This window comes from Heloderma suspectum, chromosome 4, assembly GCF_057233095.1.
Source record: "Heloderma suspectum isolate Gila_16-S chromosome 4, 16-S_ref, whole genome shotgun sequence".
NCBI lineage: Eukaryota > Metazoa > Chordata > Lepidosauria > Squamata > Helodermatidae > Heloderma > Heloderma suspectum.
Genome location: NC_139461.1, coordinates 69,627,858 through 69,644,814, shown reverse-complemented (window position 1 = coordinate 69,644,814; position 16,957 = coordinate 69,627,858).

Genomic DNA, 16,957 nt, shown 5'->3' with positions numbered 1-16,957 from the left:
GCATGTGATCAGTTCAGGCTGCTGGCAAGAGCCATCTGTCTATTCCCTCACATCCCACTGAGTAGAAAGGAAGGGACAGAGAAAAGTCGGTGGCAGAAAGAGAAAAGTGGTCATCTACCCACTTTTGGCTCTGACCCTGCCCGCCACTGGTTTAAGCTTTGCCCACTGCCAACATGTTGCCCCTGACATTTTACCCACGAGGGAATGCAGCCCTTGATGACAACGATGACAAAAAAGAAAAAAAGAGTGAGTCTCAGTTTTCAGCAAGTGCACAATTTTCTCTGTCTTTATCTTATATTAAGAATGGCACACATTTACTATTGTTGGGTTTGTTGTTGTTGTATTATGACTGCACTTTGATTAATAGTATTCCTAGATTACAAAAAAAGGAAATAAAAAAAGGCAAGGCAAGGAAAAGGAATTGCTGCTCAGTTAACAAATTATTCTCCACTTTCTCTCTCAAACTCTCTAAACAAATTATGTTGAGTTGCCATTGTTTAAAGCAGCCTTTAATATAGATGGCACATTAAGGGAGCAATCCTACGGCCACCAGACAGTGGCTAGACAGCCATAGGACATAGTATTTTCCAGGAACTGACCTCGGGGCTCACTGTCTGAGGTCGGTTCCTGGAGAACCAACCTCCCCCCACTTCTGCGCTGCCTCGGAATAAGCATGGAACAGCCCTGTCCTCCGCGCTCAAAAGAGGAGTGTGGAGCGGCCGGAAAGGGGTGTGGCTGGGGGCGTTCTGGGGTGGGGAGGGCAGAAATGCCTGTACGACATATCCTATGTGTCAGCCTCCTTCCCTGCTCTGTGCTCCCGCAGCTAGACAGCCACCAAAAAAGGAGGGCAGGAGAAGCATGGAGGGAACAATCCCTTTCATGTTTCTCCTGCCCTCCTTTGGATAGGTGATTGCCTCCGAGTTCGGAGGCAGCCACCTATCTAGTTAGGATTGCACCCTAAGAAATGTAATTTGAGATATAAGACCATCAGCAGATAGGGTTTTTCATTTCACACAGATCTTGCCACTTATTTATACAGTTGTAGTACAGTGTGTCAATATCAAAATATATTGGACATGCTGCACTTGATTTGCTTAGAAGTGTTCTGGGCTGTTTCACAACCTTTCCTAGGGATAAAAAAGATTAATTAAAACCAAGCATAGCTTAATTAAATCTAATGGAAAGCTGAACAAAATCATTGCAGTGGTGATTTTCTCAGGAGGTAAAATACTTTACCTAGAAATTCATCTTGCACATACTTGGTACAAAAAAGGTACTCCCCCCCCCCATTAAATGGCAGATAGTGTTTAACAGTGCAATCCTGTGCAAGTTTGCTTGGTAGCAAGTTCTGCTATGTTCAATTAGGTGTATTCTCTAAGGGTGCAATCCTATGGGGATAGGCGGCCGCCTCTGAACTCGGAGGCGACTGCCTATCCAATGCAGGGCAGGAGAAGCGCGGAGGGGACTGTTCCTGCCGCCTTCTCCTGCCCTGCATTTGTGGCTAGACAGTTGATTTCGGCTGTCTAGCCGCAGGAAGGCAGAGCGGGGGAGGAGGCTGCTGGATGACACCTAGGATGTGTCGTACCAGTATTTCTGCCTTCCCCACCCTGGAATGCCCCCTAGAATGCCCCATTTTGGCTGCTCCGCACTCTTCTTCAGAGTGCGGAGCATGAGGCTGTTCCTCACAGGCAGCGCGGAAGGGGGGAAAGGTTGGTTCTCCAGGAACTGACCTTGGAGTGCAGGCTCCGAGGTTGAGTCCTGGAAAACCACATACTGAATGGCCGTTTAGCCACTGACAAGCGGCCATAGGATCGCTCCCTAAGTGTGTTTAGGATTGCAGCCTTAAATCCTTTGATCCTGCTAGATTGGCTGCAAATAGCCATGGCTAGTTTTGAGGAAGAAACTGAGTAGTTCTGCAATAGGTGAAGCCAGATTCAGAATAAACCAAAAGCAATGGTTTATTAACACAATAGCTGTGTAATCCTATGCCTGTCCCATCAGAAGTAAATCTGAGTTCAATGGGACTTACTCCTGGGAACGTGTGTTTAGGATTGCAGCTAGAGAGAGGGTGGGGCTTCTCTATATGAAGCTAAAATCCTGCAACTTTACCAGGGCTTACGCTTCCGGATTCCTTGTGTGATTACAATTGGCTCCTTTCCATGTGTGTCCCCCCCTTTTTTCCTTTCTGGGAAAGTTCTATTTGTTTCATTATCAAACCACTAGATGGAGGTGTAGTATCGCTGTGATAAAGTGCCATTTCATCAGTACACCATAGATTTACTGTGGTTCATAGTGGGAGGAAGGAAAATGCCAGACTTTCATCATCATGAAAACAATGCGATAAAGATCGCAAAGAGTGGGACGTGGCCTGGAGGATGATGATGTCATGTATCGGACTTGCAGACTTCCATGAGTGACCAATCATGAGCTCATGATAAATGTCGTGTGTAGAAATGGCCAGAGAGAAAACAACAACAGATAATTTACAGTTGACTGACCCTACTAACTGCTTTAAGCTCCTCCCATTCCCTTCTATCACAACACCCAATTCTCTTTAAAATCCTAGGTAAATGTATCCCTGTGATCTGATTAACTATCCTAAAGCTATATCATAACAAGAATCACATTAAGGGATGTAGTGTGTCAATTGTGTTTTCTTTTAAACCAGGTGAAACATCCACCTGGTTTAAGGGAGATTCTCTTTGACTAAGGCAGGAAAGATCAGGCCTGGCTCCATGTTTTTTTTGTGGGGGGACGGGGCTGAGCAAATCATCATCCCCCCACAAGTAGGTGCTCTCTGGGTCCCCCAGTTTACTAGTTTGCAGACAGGCAGGCTGCTAGCCTGTCCACGGTGGTAACAGTGAGCAGGGCCCTGGGCTGCACACCCAAAGTTGCTGGAGCACTTGTCTAAATTAAGCCACCCACTCCCTTGATATACAAACACCAGGGCAGGGCCAGTGTAATTAAAATGGTAGCACTGGAAAGTTCCAGTGTGTGGGTCCAAGGCTTTTGCAAAAACAAACCAACAAGCACACTGTATTGAAAAAGATGCAATTACAAGATGTGTAAAGCAAGCATACACCACTTACCATTAAAAAAAACCCTTCAAAGTGATTTACAATAAAGTAATATAAAGCCATTAATAAAAAAAACTAAAAACAATTCAAACAAAGCCAATGATCAACCAAAACAGCAGCAGCACTTCAGAATGAGCAACCCAAACTGCCTGACCCTGCTTATGAAACATCAGGATGGACGGGACTGTCATCTGAGGAAAGATGCCTGGTTGATAAAATGAGCATATGTGGATTAATAGATGAATTGATTAAATCTACATACACTCGCAAATGAGGAAAAAGCAAATTTTAAAGCAGGTGTGGGCAACTCGTGGCCCTGTGTGGCCCACCGCAGGCCCCCGGCCCCCAATTCTTCCTAGCTGCCACACAGGATGCTCAGAGGAGTGATCCACACGTGCCGGTTCATGATTCTGCTGTGACGACACAGGAGAGTGATTCTGGTCACCTGCTGTTTCCGAGCAAAGCCGAGTCTGTTGGGGAAGAGGGCACCCAGGGCCCTGTTTTTCAGCAGAACCAGGAGGGCTGGAAAAGAGGGTAAGCATACCCTGTAAGCTTGCTGCAGTGTGTGGGAGGCTTACGCCTCCTCCCCAATGCAGTGATTTTTGGCAGCATCACTGTGAAGGGGGGACACTTTAACCTCACCACCATCACAGCAATACTACTACTGAATATTGCTGGGATGGGGGCTAGGTTAAAGCCTCCTCCCCATCACAGCACTCTTCAGGAGGTGTGGGGGGGTGCCCTCTCCCCCAGCAGACCTTTAAAACGTATTTTTTCCTCATTTGCACGTGTATGCAGATTTAATCGATTGACTGATTCATCAACATAACTTCATTTTATCAGCCAGACCATTGACTTGGATTGTTGTCAGTTTATTAGTGGCTTTATATTACTTTATTGTGAGTTACTCTGAAGGGGTTGTGTGCATGTGTAACACTTTTCTTCAGGGTCTCTAAAGGGACTCACAGCAAAGGCCCTGTACAAGGACAATTAACATATATCATTTCAATTTCTTCATTAAAAACCATAACAATACATGTAATAATTTTATATACATAACCATACACGTATCACTAGGGCCAATCTACACTTACGGGTTTTTTCGCTTCCAATGAGGTTTCACTGCCCGCCTTTCACACTACGCAGTATCCGCCTCGAATTGGAACCGGAATTTCCCACTTCCGTGCTCCCGCTTTCAATACCTTGATATCCCGGTATTTCCCCTTAACGTGCTCTGATTTTCCGCCTACGCTACCATATCCGGTCGTATTCCCCTCCCCCGCCTGTCCATATGCGGCAGTGTTTGTATTTTCCTCCTGTCCAATCACAGCTCTCGATGGCCCCATGTTGTCTTCCGGCTACTGATCGCATAGCTTCCTCAGTACTCAATGTTACTACTGCTACGCTATTTGCATTCCCCTTATTTTCGCCGTCTTAGACTACGTAAATATTTACATAGACTAAGATGGGCCAAAATAAGGAACGCAAATGGCGGCGGCCGTAGCCGCCACCATTTGCGTACGCGCGTTGTTGTTTTTTAAAAGTCAGACTTGATTGGCTACGTAAAGATTTATGTAGCCTATCACGTCGTTTTTTTTTTTTTTAAACCTAGCCATGATAGGCTATGTAAAGATTTACGTAGCCTATCACGTCTTTTCTTTTTTTCCAAGACTGGAAATGGCGGTGGCGGCAGCCAGTCGGAAGACCAGCCGCCGCTGACGGAGCCACCGCCGCCCGGATGATCCACCCCAGGTAAGTCTCGTCCTGGGGGGGATCCGCGGGGGGGGCGGGGGGGCAGGCCGTTCCGCCACGGAGTTCGGGGGGCCGAATGCACTGGCATTCGGCCTCACCAAGATCCGTGGCGGAATTCTCTGCCATCCCTATTTAATGCAAGAGCGTTTAACCTGCCTGACAGGACACCGAATTCATTGCAATGGCAGGCACAATGTAGATCGGCCCTAAAACAATAAAACAGAGCACAGCCATCCCAAAGTTCTGTCTTTCAGCTTGAGTCCACAACAAAAATATAAATAAAACGTCTCTCTGAAGCTTGATTTTTCTGCTGGCCAAAGGAAGAAAACAGTCTCTACTCAGTTCACTCCAAGTCCACAGCAATCTTCTAAAAAATGGATGAGGATCCAGCAACACAGGAACAGTGTATATTGTTAAATAGCCCTTTATACAATATAAAAGAACATAAACAACAAGTAACTCATAGTGTTTATAAAAAAAATCATGACTCTTTAAAAAAAATATTCGAAAGGAAACCTCCCTCCTAACCTGTCTCAAGGGTTCAGGGTCTTACAGAGAGGAGAAAGCAAGCCTCTTCCACACTGCATTTTGGTAACTGCCTAAAATGGTGGCAACACCCTATCTCACACCTTTACTGAGCATGTGCAGGAATATTCCCTCAGAATTCTTACAGAAAAATATACCAGTGGCTTACATATACACGCATGTGCACACATATGCCCCACTGCTGGCAACTGGCCCAACACCCCATGTGGCCCTCAGAGCAGTACAAGTTGCCCATCCCTGTTTTAAAGTGTAGACATTGATTTTTAAGTGGTGCATGCTTGTCTCACAGCAGGCATCGTTTAAGAAGGGCAAACTAATTCCTCTCTCATATAGGAGGGAATATCTCCTAAATGACACTTCCAATGTGCAGTTTGCCTAAGTCTTTGCAGTAAAAGTAATTTTGAAAAATTAAGTATCTCCTGCCTGACTAATCGATCAAAATGTTCCAGTTGATCAAAATGTGTTAATAGATTGATTTAATTGATTAAGGGTGCGATTCTGTGCATATCTAGACAGGAATAAATCCTATAACTCGCAGCATTCCCCAGCCATCATGAGGGATGCTGGGGGATACTGGGAACTGTAGGACTTATTTCTATCTAAATATGCATAGGATTGCATCCTAACTGACTAAATATTGAAAGTCTGGTTTATTGGCTTCTGAAATACAAAAAAGACAATGAATACACTATTCATCATTCTTTGCTCTAGGAAGTTTTCTCGAATGCTAGATGGTGGAATGCAATTATTTCCTTGGCAACCACTTTCACTTTGTTGAAGCTGCTATAACATTCTTCAATTTATATAAGGCTAACCTTTTAGCAATAACCCTATTAATTTTCTATTTAGCTTATCCCATATTAAAAGAAAACACTCAATTGCTGACTCTCTGGCAATTCTGATAATTGAGCTTGGCCAATGACAAACCTCAGCTCTCAGTGGATTCAGACAGAGCTAGGAATAAATGTGGAAACCTGTCATTTCACTTTATTTCTTCTTGAATATTTCAGCCACATCTGTGTCAATCATGTTTGTTGGGGAGAGGTTTGGAAGTGCAGAATTATAATCTTGGAGCCAAACAACACATTACTCTAATTAAGTAGCATGTAGCAGAAGTGTTTTTTATGTTTCACTCTTGTGTAAGTATGTAAGTATGCCCCAGTTTGGATTGGGGTCATGGTGCTTGGGGAAGGAGAATTAAACCTTCACTTTACCCCCAAACACCTGTTCTCCCCCCCCCCAAAAAAAAAAACCATCCACCCCATGCAGGGGAGTTTAAAATAAGAAGAAAATAGTCTTCATTGGTGCACTGTGTAGCTTGGCCCTTGGAGAAAATTTGGCATATTTCTCATTTCTGACTGTTGCATATAGGATAAACTACAACTAATTAGTATTGATACAATGCATGACAGCATTTAAAGCACTTCATACACATCAAATTGCATGAATCAGGTCAGTATTATTATTCCCACATTGTAGCTAGGGGGCTGAGGTTGATGGAGAGAGGCTTGTCTCATGTAGTCAGTTTACAGTAAAAGTAAGATCTGGACAGAAGATTTGCTGGATTGCAGCTCATGCTATTGGTCATTTTGTTACATTGCATTAACTCCGGGTCCAGGGTCAGCACCTGGGATCTGACAGGGCCCACCAGGGTTGCTGATTTTTTAAACAGGGCTTGGTGTGGAAAGAAGAAGCCTCAGGCTGAGCAGCTGCAGTGGCCACAATCTTTTCCCCAAGAAATGCTTCCCCCCTAAAAACCAGATGTTTCAGTGCTCAACTGTCAGCATCAGGCCCTTAAAAGAAGAGAAAAGTTGTGCTAGTGTCTCCGCAGTGTGCAAGCCCAGCATGACTTTTTGCTTTTCTTTTAAGGGCCCAGGGCTGGGAGAAACACCAAGCTAAGTTGCTAGAGCAGCTTCTTCCTGCCAGCTGTTGCTGCCATTGCCCACCCCTATGACTAGGTAAGCTTTTTGTGGGGAGGGTTTCCAAGGTGGTGCTCAAACCTGGACTCAGATTTGATCAGCTCTCTGCTACTAGTAGTTTGTTTGACTTGGGGTCAAACTCCACATTGCATTAACTGCGTAGCATATAGCTAAGCTTTTTCTTTTTCTTTTCTTTTTTTACTTTAGTATAACTACACATGGCCTGGATTCAGATGGGGACCAGTGTGCACCAGGAGGAGAGGATGAAACCTTCTCCTTCTACCCATTTGTTTTCCAAAATTAAAGGGGGAAAGCCTCTACTGACTCCAGTTGAGATATTCCCTCACTTTTTAAAATCCCTGCATGGGGAGGCAAAATTTCAGGAAGCAAATAGGTGGGAGGGGAAGGTTGAATTCTCCCCCCCCCCCCCAGTGCATGCTGATCCTGATCCAAATTGGGTCCATGTGGACTTATTCTAAAGTAAAAATGGAGAAGATAAGGCTCATCCACATGCTACACAATTACAGTAACATGACATGTAAAAGAACTCTTCCCATGCAGGAAAGTAGAGAACAGTGTCAGGCAAAATGACACACTAAGCCATTCTCACCCATGCTTTACAGATAGAACAAAGCGAAAGGCAAAAATTGAATTTGAGCTTCATAATATGATCTTTACGTGACAAGAGGAGAAATCTGAGGAGGAGCTTACAGCCTCCCTTCCAAAGGACACATTTTAGTGTAATAATAATAAGGATTAGTTACTCAGACAGTCTGTCAAAAATGTGATGGTTTAGATGAAAAACAATGGATTATAATATTAAGGAAATTAGGGAGCAGGAATGATAACATATGGGGACTGTTTCATAAACAGTGATTCTAAAACAAACATGATTCATTTGAAATGCAAGAGAATGAAGGACAGTATGAAGAACAGAGAGATCTCTGATCTCTTGTCTTCAGGGGATATCCATTTCCGACTGCGAAAGAAACTCCTCCAGCTCAATGTCTTTTGTAAATATCTAATGGGAACTCTAAGCCAAATCAAATGTTACAAAAGGCTTCTTCACAAATTCACCTCCATGCAGAGAGCTAAATGTGTGGAGGGGAAGCAGGGCCCTGCCCTGATGTCGCATACTCCACCAGTCCCACTCCATGTTGCATTCAGCGCAGACATCTAAAAAAGGAGAGTCCACATACATACATACATACTGCGCTTTATGGGTGTAGCAATACATATGCACCTGGGAGCTTGATTGTCCAGGCTTCCTCCATGCTGAATGTTCAATATGCCAGAGGCAATGTGTGCAATGTCAGGAGTGGGACCAGAGGGTAATATCCTCTCCCCCTCCATGTGTGTTTAGCCTTATATGTAGAGGTGAGTGTGTGAAGATAGCTGAAGAATCTGGGAAAGAAGGCCCTTATTTTATGATTGTACCATGAGTTCCAGAAAATATTTGGTTTTATTTTTGCCTGCTTTAAAACAAACAAACAAACAAAACAAATAGGGCCAACCATATTTATAAGACACAGTGAGAAGCCTTTATGAAAATGTGACTACTGTCTGTGCATAAGAGAACCCTCATGCATTTTTGTACCAATTTTGCCTAGTATATGCAAAAATGCATATATTAGGAGAAATGTGCACAATAAAGTATACACATTTCAGTGCAGACTTTAAAAAAAATCACAAACTGATATGGAACTGAGAGAAACCACAATTGACTGATTTGTCCATCCTTATAAAATACTGTGCACTTGCTTGACTATGATTGCTGTTAATTTATACTAGTAGAGGTGTTATTCACACCGGGGTTGCATTCTGCCGCAATGTATCGTGCCGTCCAGTACAAAATGGGAACGATTCAAGCACTGTATACAAGCTTTCACTTTTGTTTAGTGATGTATTATATATGTCATAATGTGAGATTCTATTTTTACTGAGAGGTATTCAGGCACTGCTGGGTAATTATAACTACCGACATAAAAATCTCATTCAGCCCAACAAAGAGTTCAAAGATTGTATGAAATGGGCCAGCTTTAAATGAGAAAGCTTTCTTATTTAAGGCCTTGATGCAGGTGAGGTTATGACATATCCATATTTCAGATTTGTCCTCACAACAACCCTGTGTAGCAAGTTAGACTAAGAGATAATGCTTTCTTTCAGCTATCCAGTTTTCTTAAATGGAACCTGGACCCACTGTATTGTGTGGGGAAGGTTTTGAATGTCTGAACTGACTCTGTATGCATAAATGGCATGTATCCTCTTCTGTATCGCAACTTATGTGGGTGGTGCACATGATGCTGCGTCTGAGGACCCTTCCCCAAAGAGGATAATTCTGATTATCTGTTGGGAGAAGGGGAGTTCTAGTTAGCACTCTCATATGTGGAATGCTTTGGCAATCTGCACAGCATGCCAGAGTATGCATGTGCACACTATGCCTTTTTTCTCCCACACAGCAATTTTATGTACATCTGGTCCAGATCTGCAAAGGTGGTTCATGGACAGGAGCCTATTTTTCTTGGCAGAGCATTCTTGCTGGATCACGACACGTGTGTCTTACATGTTCTGTGATTTATTTCCAAAAAAGCCTTTTGATCCCCCTGCCCAAATTTGTCTTACTTAAATGCCTACTGGTAGTAGTTCAATCTCAGGGTCAAACTACAGGTTACGTTAAATACAGAGCGCATTGTGTGGAGAAGAGTCCAGGGACCATCACTTTTTGTTTGCTCTAAAGTAAGTGTGCAGGGCCCTGATCTGGACTGGAATGACTATGTGAGGGGAGCTTTAACTCTTCCCCCGCAGCACTTTGCTTCCTCAAATTTGCCCCCCTCCAGGTGGAGGTTAAAAAAGAAAAAAAATCTGGTACGAATAGACCTACCTTCCTTCCTTCCTTCCTTCCTTCCTTCCTTTCTTTTCACCCCCCCCCCCCGGTGTGTGTGTGTAAATTTTAGGAAACAAGCAGCTGGGGGTGGGAGATGTGGCACTGCCAAACTGGATCAGACCCCATACATTTACTTTAGAGTAAAAAACAATGAGGTCAGCTGCACACTACGTATTTAACTTAATGTGCAGTTTGACCCTTGTTTTGCAGCTCTTGGTGTTCCCAGACACAGACCAATGAGCTATCTTATCCTTTATGCACATTTCCTCAGTCCTGTAGCAATCAACTGGATTGGCACTGAACCCAGGACTAAATTAAGACTTTCCACCATGATGTATAGTTTGGCCCTGATTCAGTTTTTGACCTAATTGAAATGAAACCAGTAGCAGGCTCATTACATGTGCTACCTCAGCAATAATCAAAGGGTACCCTACAGCTGCTAAGATTTTAATGTTCCCCTCAAGATTTTAATGTTCCCCTAAGATTTTAATGTTCCCCTCAAGCTGTTTTTAAATATTTTTTTTCTAGAATTACTGAGCATATGTAGCGTTTCTGAACTGCTTTTTTTTCTATGGGAGCAAAAACTGTAACCAGCTGAAACCACCAATATGCGTATCATAAATATTAATACAAGTTTAATTCTCCATGGAGGAACATCAGTGTAGAAAAGTTGTAATCTTGCTTTTAAATGCAAGGTTTAAAAATATGCTTTAATTAACATGAATTATGTTCTCTTAGTAACCATGACTTTGATGAGCTTTGTTTACAGCAACCATTTCCTTTATAAACAGGTGGATTGTATTTTGTAAAAAAATCTAATTACCATTACAATGTTGTATCTGAAGAAGCAAACTGTGAGTGATGGGTATTGCTTTCTGTCTCAAAGCAGATTAGCAAATGTTATGTAGTAGACCAAAGTTCAAATCCCATCTCACCATGAAGCTGACTGACAGCTCCATGATCAGAAATAACCCCATGGAGAAACATCGCTGAAAATGGGGAGGGGTGCAGGTGGAGAAAGCCTTGCCCTTGGCCACCATGCTTGTATAAGGATTCAGCACAACGTTGTCACGTCTAGTTGCACCCTTGACATTCCAAATACATTTGGATTTTGAAAATCCAACCTTCTTATGCATTATAGAAGAGCAGTTTGATTTAGAAATTTAATTTGACTTATAAAGTTTACCCGTTACCCGTATTGGATTCCCCACAAAAGACATTTTATGTTCAGTTCCCCAAAGGAAAAGTATGTCTGTTTATCAATATTTACATGACTGCAATGCATTCTATGTGGGGCTGCCTTTGAAGGTAGTTTGGAAATTTCTGCTGTTGCAGAAAACTGCTGCCCAAGTAGTATCAAGAACAGGTTACTTGGAGCATAGTGCTGTGATACTTTCCCGAAGGAGCCCAGTTCGAAGTGCTGCCTATGATATTTAAAGTCCTAAACAGCCTGTATCCAGGGTTTTTGAAGGACAGCCTGCTTCCATGTGATTCTGCCAGCCAATTAAGGTTGTCGGAGGCAGTGCCAGCTCTCCCACCGCCTGAGAAAGGGGAGTGCCAAGGCACCACTGCTGCGTCTGTCTTACTCCCCACCCCATCTGTCTCCTTTGTCCTGCCCACCCACCTGCTGCATCCATCTCCCTCCCTCCCTCCTTCCTGCCCACACATCACATCTGTCTCCCTCCCCCCTGCCCCACACCCACACACCACATCCATCTCACCCCCCCAGTTGTCTGCCATGCCCCCCCTGGCATGGACTAATCTCCCTCCCACCCCACCTAGCCCAGCCCACTCACTCCTGTGGTGCAGCATCTCGAGCTGCATCTCCCACCCCATTGCTACTCTCTGAAGAGCCATGGTACAGTCTCCAGGGACACCCACTCCCACAATGCCTGGCTCTGGGGAAGGGTCTTTCAGAATCGGGCATTTGGGCCAGGCCGGCTTTTCAGACAGCTCACCCACTGCTTGCTGTGAAAGGATCCCCAGACTGGGTGGCGATGGCAGCAGCAGGAATGGAGCAGGGAGAGGAGGGTGGGAGGCACAGCAGCAGTGGGGCAGGCATCATGCAGCGGTTGCAGGTCCTCCTGGCAGGCTGGGTGGAGAGTGCCCAATTCATGCTCCCCCCGTTCTGTCACCTGAGGTGAGGGGATTCACTCTGCCTTATGAGAGGGCCAATCCTGATCAGAGGTGTGTTTTGCGACATCCCCCTCCCTTCTTTTCACTGGGCGTGAAAGACTGTTCTGTTCTTTGTTGCATCTGATGTTATCTCTTGATCTTGTGACCCTGTTGTTTTGCACCTCTCGTTTCACTGATGGATCGTTATTTTGATTTATTGCATTTAAGTGAGTTTTTATCTGGCTGCATTTTAATCTGTTCTTCACCACTTTAGGGCTTTTGGGATGGAAAGTGGTATACAAATGAGCTTTAATAATAATAATAATAATAATTAAAATTAAGGTGGAGGCAAAGTTTGAAAAAGCTGTGCTCTTGACTTAAATGTCATCCTAACATCTCCTTGGTGTTTGTCTGGGCATGTGAGATGGGGAAATATTTTGAGACTATCCTTGAAATAACCTTGGAGGACCAGACTTCTTCCCAGGAAAAGGTACTTGAGAGAGAAAAATACACCTGACATGACTGCTTGACCTGCTTTGTTGAAGTAACAGTTATCAGAGAAGTTATGCTAACAAGTGAGAACAACTATGGAATTTAGAAAAATCAAAGGCTGCGTAAGATTGTGTCACCTGTGCTCCTCAAAAATCTACTTCCAGAAGCTGAAAACAAATTAATAATCATGCCACCCTTGACCCCACAGCCTACTGTTTCTTGCCTCCCAGCTGAGCAGAGCAGAGCAAAGTAAGCTGCTCCAGCTGTTCCAGGGACTACAGAAGCAAGGAAGGTCCCAGAGAGTGAGCGACCAGAGTGCGCAAACAGGGGGAGCAAACACGAGTTGGACAGGAGAGTTGCAGTGGTAGAAAAGACAAAGGAGACGAAGGAGACAGAGGAGACAGAGGCTAAGAGGTAAGTGGGCTGCAGGAAACTCAGGGGGCTGCCCTTTATCCTTCTGAGTGGCTGTGAGCTCACCAGGTGCTTCTGAGAGCTCCAGCTGAATTGGGGGTGTGTGGCCTGAGTACTCCCAGCATCTGAGTGGGCAGGAAGCTTCAGTCTGTTTCCCGCCTCCCAGCTAAGCAGAGCAGAGCAGAGAAGAGCAAAGCAAGCTGCTCCAGCTGGTCCAGGGACTACAGAAGCAAGCAAGGTCCCAGAGAGCGAGCGACCAGAATGAGTGAATAGGGGGAGCAAACAGGAGTTGGACAGGGGAGTTGCAGTGGTAGAAGAGACAAAGGAGACAAAGGAGACAGAGGCTAAAAGGTAAGTGGGCTGCAGGAAGCCCAGGGGGCTGCCCTTTATCCTTCTGAGTGGCTGTGAGCTCACCAGGTGCTTCTGAGAGCTCCAGCTGAATTGGGAGCGTGTGGCCTGAGTACTCCCAGCAGCTGAGTGGGCAGGAAGCTTCAGTCTGTTTCCCGCCTCCTGGCTGAGCAGAGCAGAGCAAGCTGCTCCAGCTGGTCCAGGGACTACAGAAGCAAGCAAACTCCCAGAGAGTGAGCAACCAGAGCGAGCGAACAGGGGGAGCAAACAGGAGTTGGACAGGGGCGTTCAGCAGAGGAGGTCAAGGGGGAGGCCCCTAACAATTTTTTTTCTTTTTTAACTATTTTTTTCCCATTTATTTGTCTTGTAACACACGCTTCCACACCAGTGGGACTCTGCTTTTAACCTTTACTGAGTAGAGGAGCAGGCACAGGCTAGTCTAGAACAATCACAAAGCTAGACACAAAAAGGGAAAAGAGGCTATGGAAGGACAAGATTCTCCAGTGGTGGTGACCTGCAAGGTGTGTGCAATGTTTGTTTTCTTGCCTGAGAACAACATGGCCTACACCTGCAACAAGTGCAAGTTGGTCACGCTGCTGGAAGAAAAAGTAAGTGGACTGGAGCGGTGACTGTTGACCCTCCGGGGAATAAGATAGAGAACACGAAGAGTTCTTCGACAGAATGGGGGAACTACAGCAGCAAAGGGAAGACCAGAAGCTTGAAGAGCAACAGCAAGATGAGGCAGAAGTGGGAAATGCTGAGGTGAAGAAAAATGGAGTAGAGGATACTCCTTGTAAAAGGGTGACAGTTAGGAGAAGAAGAACTAGACGCCACTCTGCACCAGTGGAAGCAGTGGAACTGATTCCAGGTACTTGCGGATGAGACTGGAGGACAGCCTGCAGAGGAAGAATCATAGGGGAACCTACATGAGAGTGAGCAAGAGGCTGAAGGTCAGTCAAACAGAGGTGATGAAACCCAGGTCTACAACAACAAGAAGAGAAGAGTGGTAGTAGTGGGAGACTCCTTGCTGCATGGGATCGAGACCCAAGTATGTCGTGAAGACCAGTGGACTTGTCAGGTATGTTGTCTCTCGGGAGGACGGATTAGAGACATGACTGAAAGGTTGCCTGCACTCATAAAGCCCACTGACAGGTATTCCTTTCTTCTCATCCATGTGGGAACAAATGATACCGCCAATCAGAGCTATGAAGAAATCATGTCAGACTTTGAAGCGTTGGGAAGGAAACTCAAGAATTTTGGGGCCCAGATAGTTTTCTCATCCATACTTCCAGTAGTTAAAAGAAGAATAGAAAGGGAATGAAAAATACTCCGGGTGAATGACTGGCTATGAAGGTGGTGCCGACGAGAGAGATTTGGATTCTGGGACCACGGGCTATACTTCCTGGAAGATGGGCTGTTGGCAAGGGACGGGTTGCACCTTACAAAGGATGGGAAGAATGTGTTTGGCCACAGCATGAAGAACTTCATCAGGAGGGCTTTAAACTGAATCCTACGGGGAAGGGAGATGTAAAGTTGGGGGTAACAATGGACGTGGGGGCATGCACTGCAATGGAGAGAACAGCTCTGATAGCGCCCAATAATAGTCTTCAGACACATGCAGGAAAAAAGCCAGACTATGAAGCACATGGTCTTCGATGTCTATATACTAATGCCCAGAGTATGGGAAACAAACAGAACGAACTTGAACTCTTAATACAAGAGGGAAATTATGACTTGATAGGTATAACTGAGACTTGGTGGGATGATTCTCATGACTGGAATACAGCAATTGAAGGATATAACTTGTTCAAAAAGAACAGGAGGAACAGAAAGGGAGGTGGGGTTGCACTGTATGTGAAAAATACATATCTCTGCACAGAAATACAGGAGGAGGAGTTTGGTAGCCCCATCGAGAGCATCTGGATCAAAATAAATGGAGCAAAGAAAAAAAGGAACCTGATGGTCGGAGTCTACTACTGGCCACCCAATCAAGGAGAAGACAAGGATGAAACTTTTCGAAAGCAAATAGCCAATGTTTTAAGGAAGCATGATGTAGTAGTAATGGGGGACTTCAATTTCCCCGGTATTTGTTGGGAGACAAATTCTGCAAAACATGGCCCCTCCAGGAAATTCCTGACTTGTGTGGCGGATAACTTCCTCCTACAGAAAGTAGAGGAAGGAACTAGAGGACTGGCTATCCTTGACTTGATCCTAACCAACAGAGATGACTTAGTGGATAAAGTAGCAGTTACAGGAACTCTGGGGGAAAGCGACCATGTTGTACTTGAGTTCTTGGTTCTAAGGGAAGCAAAAGCTGAGTGTTGTCAAATGTATACCCTGGATTTTTAGGAAAGCTGATTTTAATAAACTCAGAACAATGATCAGTAAGGTCCCATGGCAAGCGACGCTAACGAGAAAAGGAGTCCAAGATGGGTGGGAGCTTTTAAAAAATGGAAATTCTCAAGGCATAATTACAAACCATTCCAACAAGAAGAAAAGGTGGAAGACAACAGAAGAAGCCAATGTGGCTTCACAAAAAGCTTAGGGATGACCTGAAAACAAAAAAGGACACATATAGGAAGTGGAAAGAAGGCCAAGCAACAAAGGAAGAGTACAGGCAGGTAGCACAGAATTGCAGGGATGGCGTTAGGAAGGCTAAAGCTGAGAATGAGCTGAGGTTAGCGAGGGATGCTAAAAACAACAAAAAGGCTTTCTTCAGCTATGTGCATAGTAAGAGACAGAGGAAAGAAATGATGGTTCAGCTATTAAATAAGGATGGCAAAATGAAAACAGATGACAAAGAAAAGGCAAAGGTGCTCAATTCCTACTTTGGCTCAGTCTTCTCCCAAAAGGGGGTCTGTGACCCCCCTGGCAAAGGTGAAGTACAGGATGAAGGGGCAGGATTGCAGCTTGAGATCGACAGGCATATGGTCAAGGAACACCGAATTACTTTGAATGAGTTCAAATCTCCAGGGCCAGATGAACTGCATCCTAGAGTAATAAAGGAACTGGCAAAAGAACTCTCAGAACTGCAGTCTATTCTCTTTGAGAAATCATGGAGGACGGGTGAAGTGCCAGATGACTGGAGGAGGGCTAATGTTGTCCCTGTCTTCAAAAAGGGTAAAAAGGAGGAACCTGAGAACTACAGACCAGTCAGTCTGACATCAATCCCTTGGAAAATTCTGGAGCAGATGATAAAGCAATCCATCTGTAAGCACCTTGAAAACAATGCAGTGATGACTCGAAGCCAACATGAATTTGTCAAGAACAAGTCCTGCCAGATGAAACTGATCTCATTTTTTGATCAAGTAACCTCCCTTGTGGACCATGGGAATGCTGTAGAATGTCTCAAAAGGCTTGAGTCACTCTGCACATTGATTAGAATGGCCTTTGGTAAGCATGGTGAGGGAGCA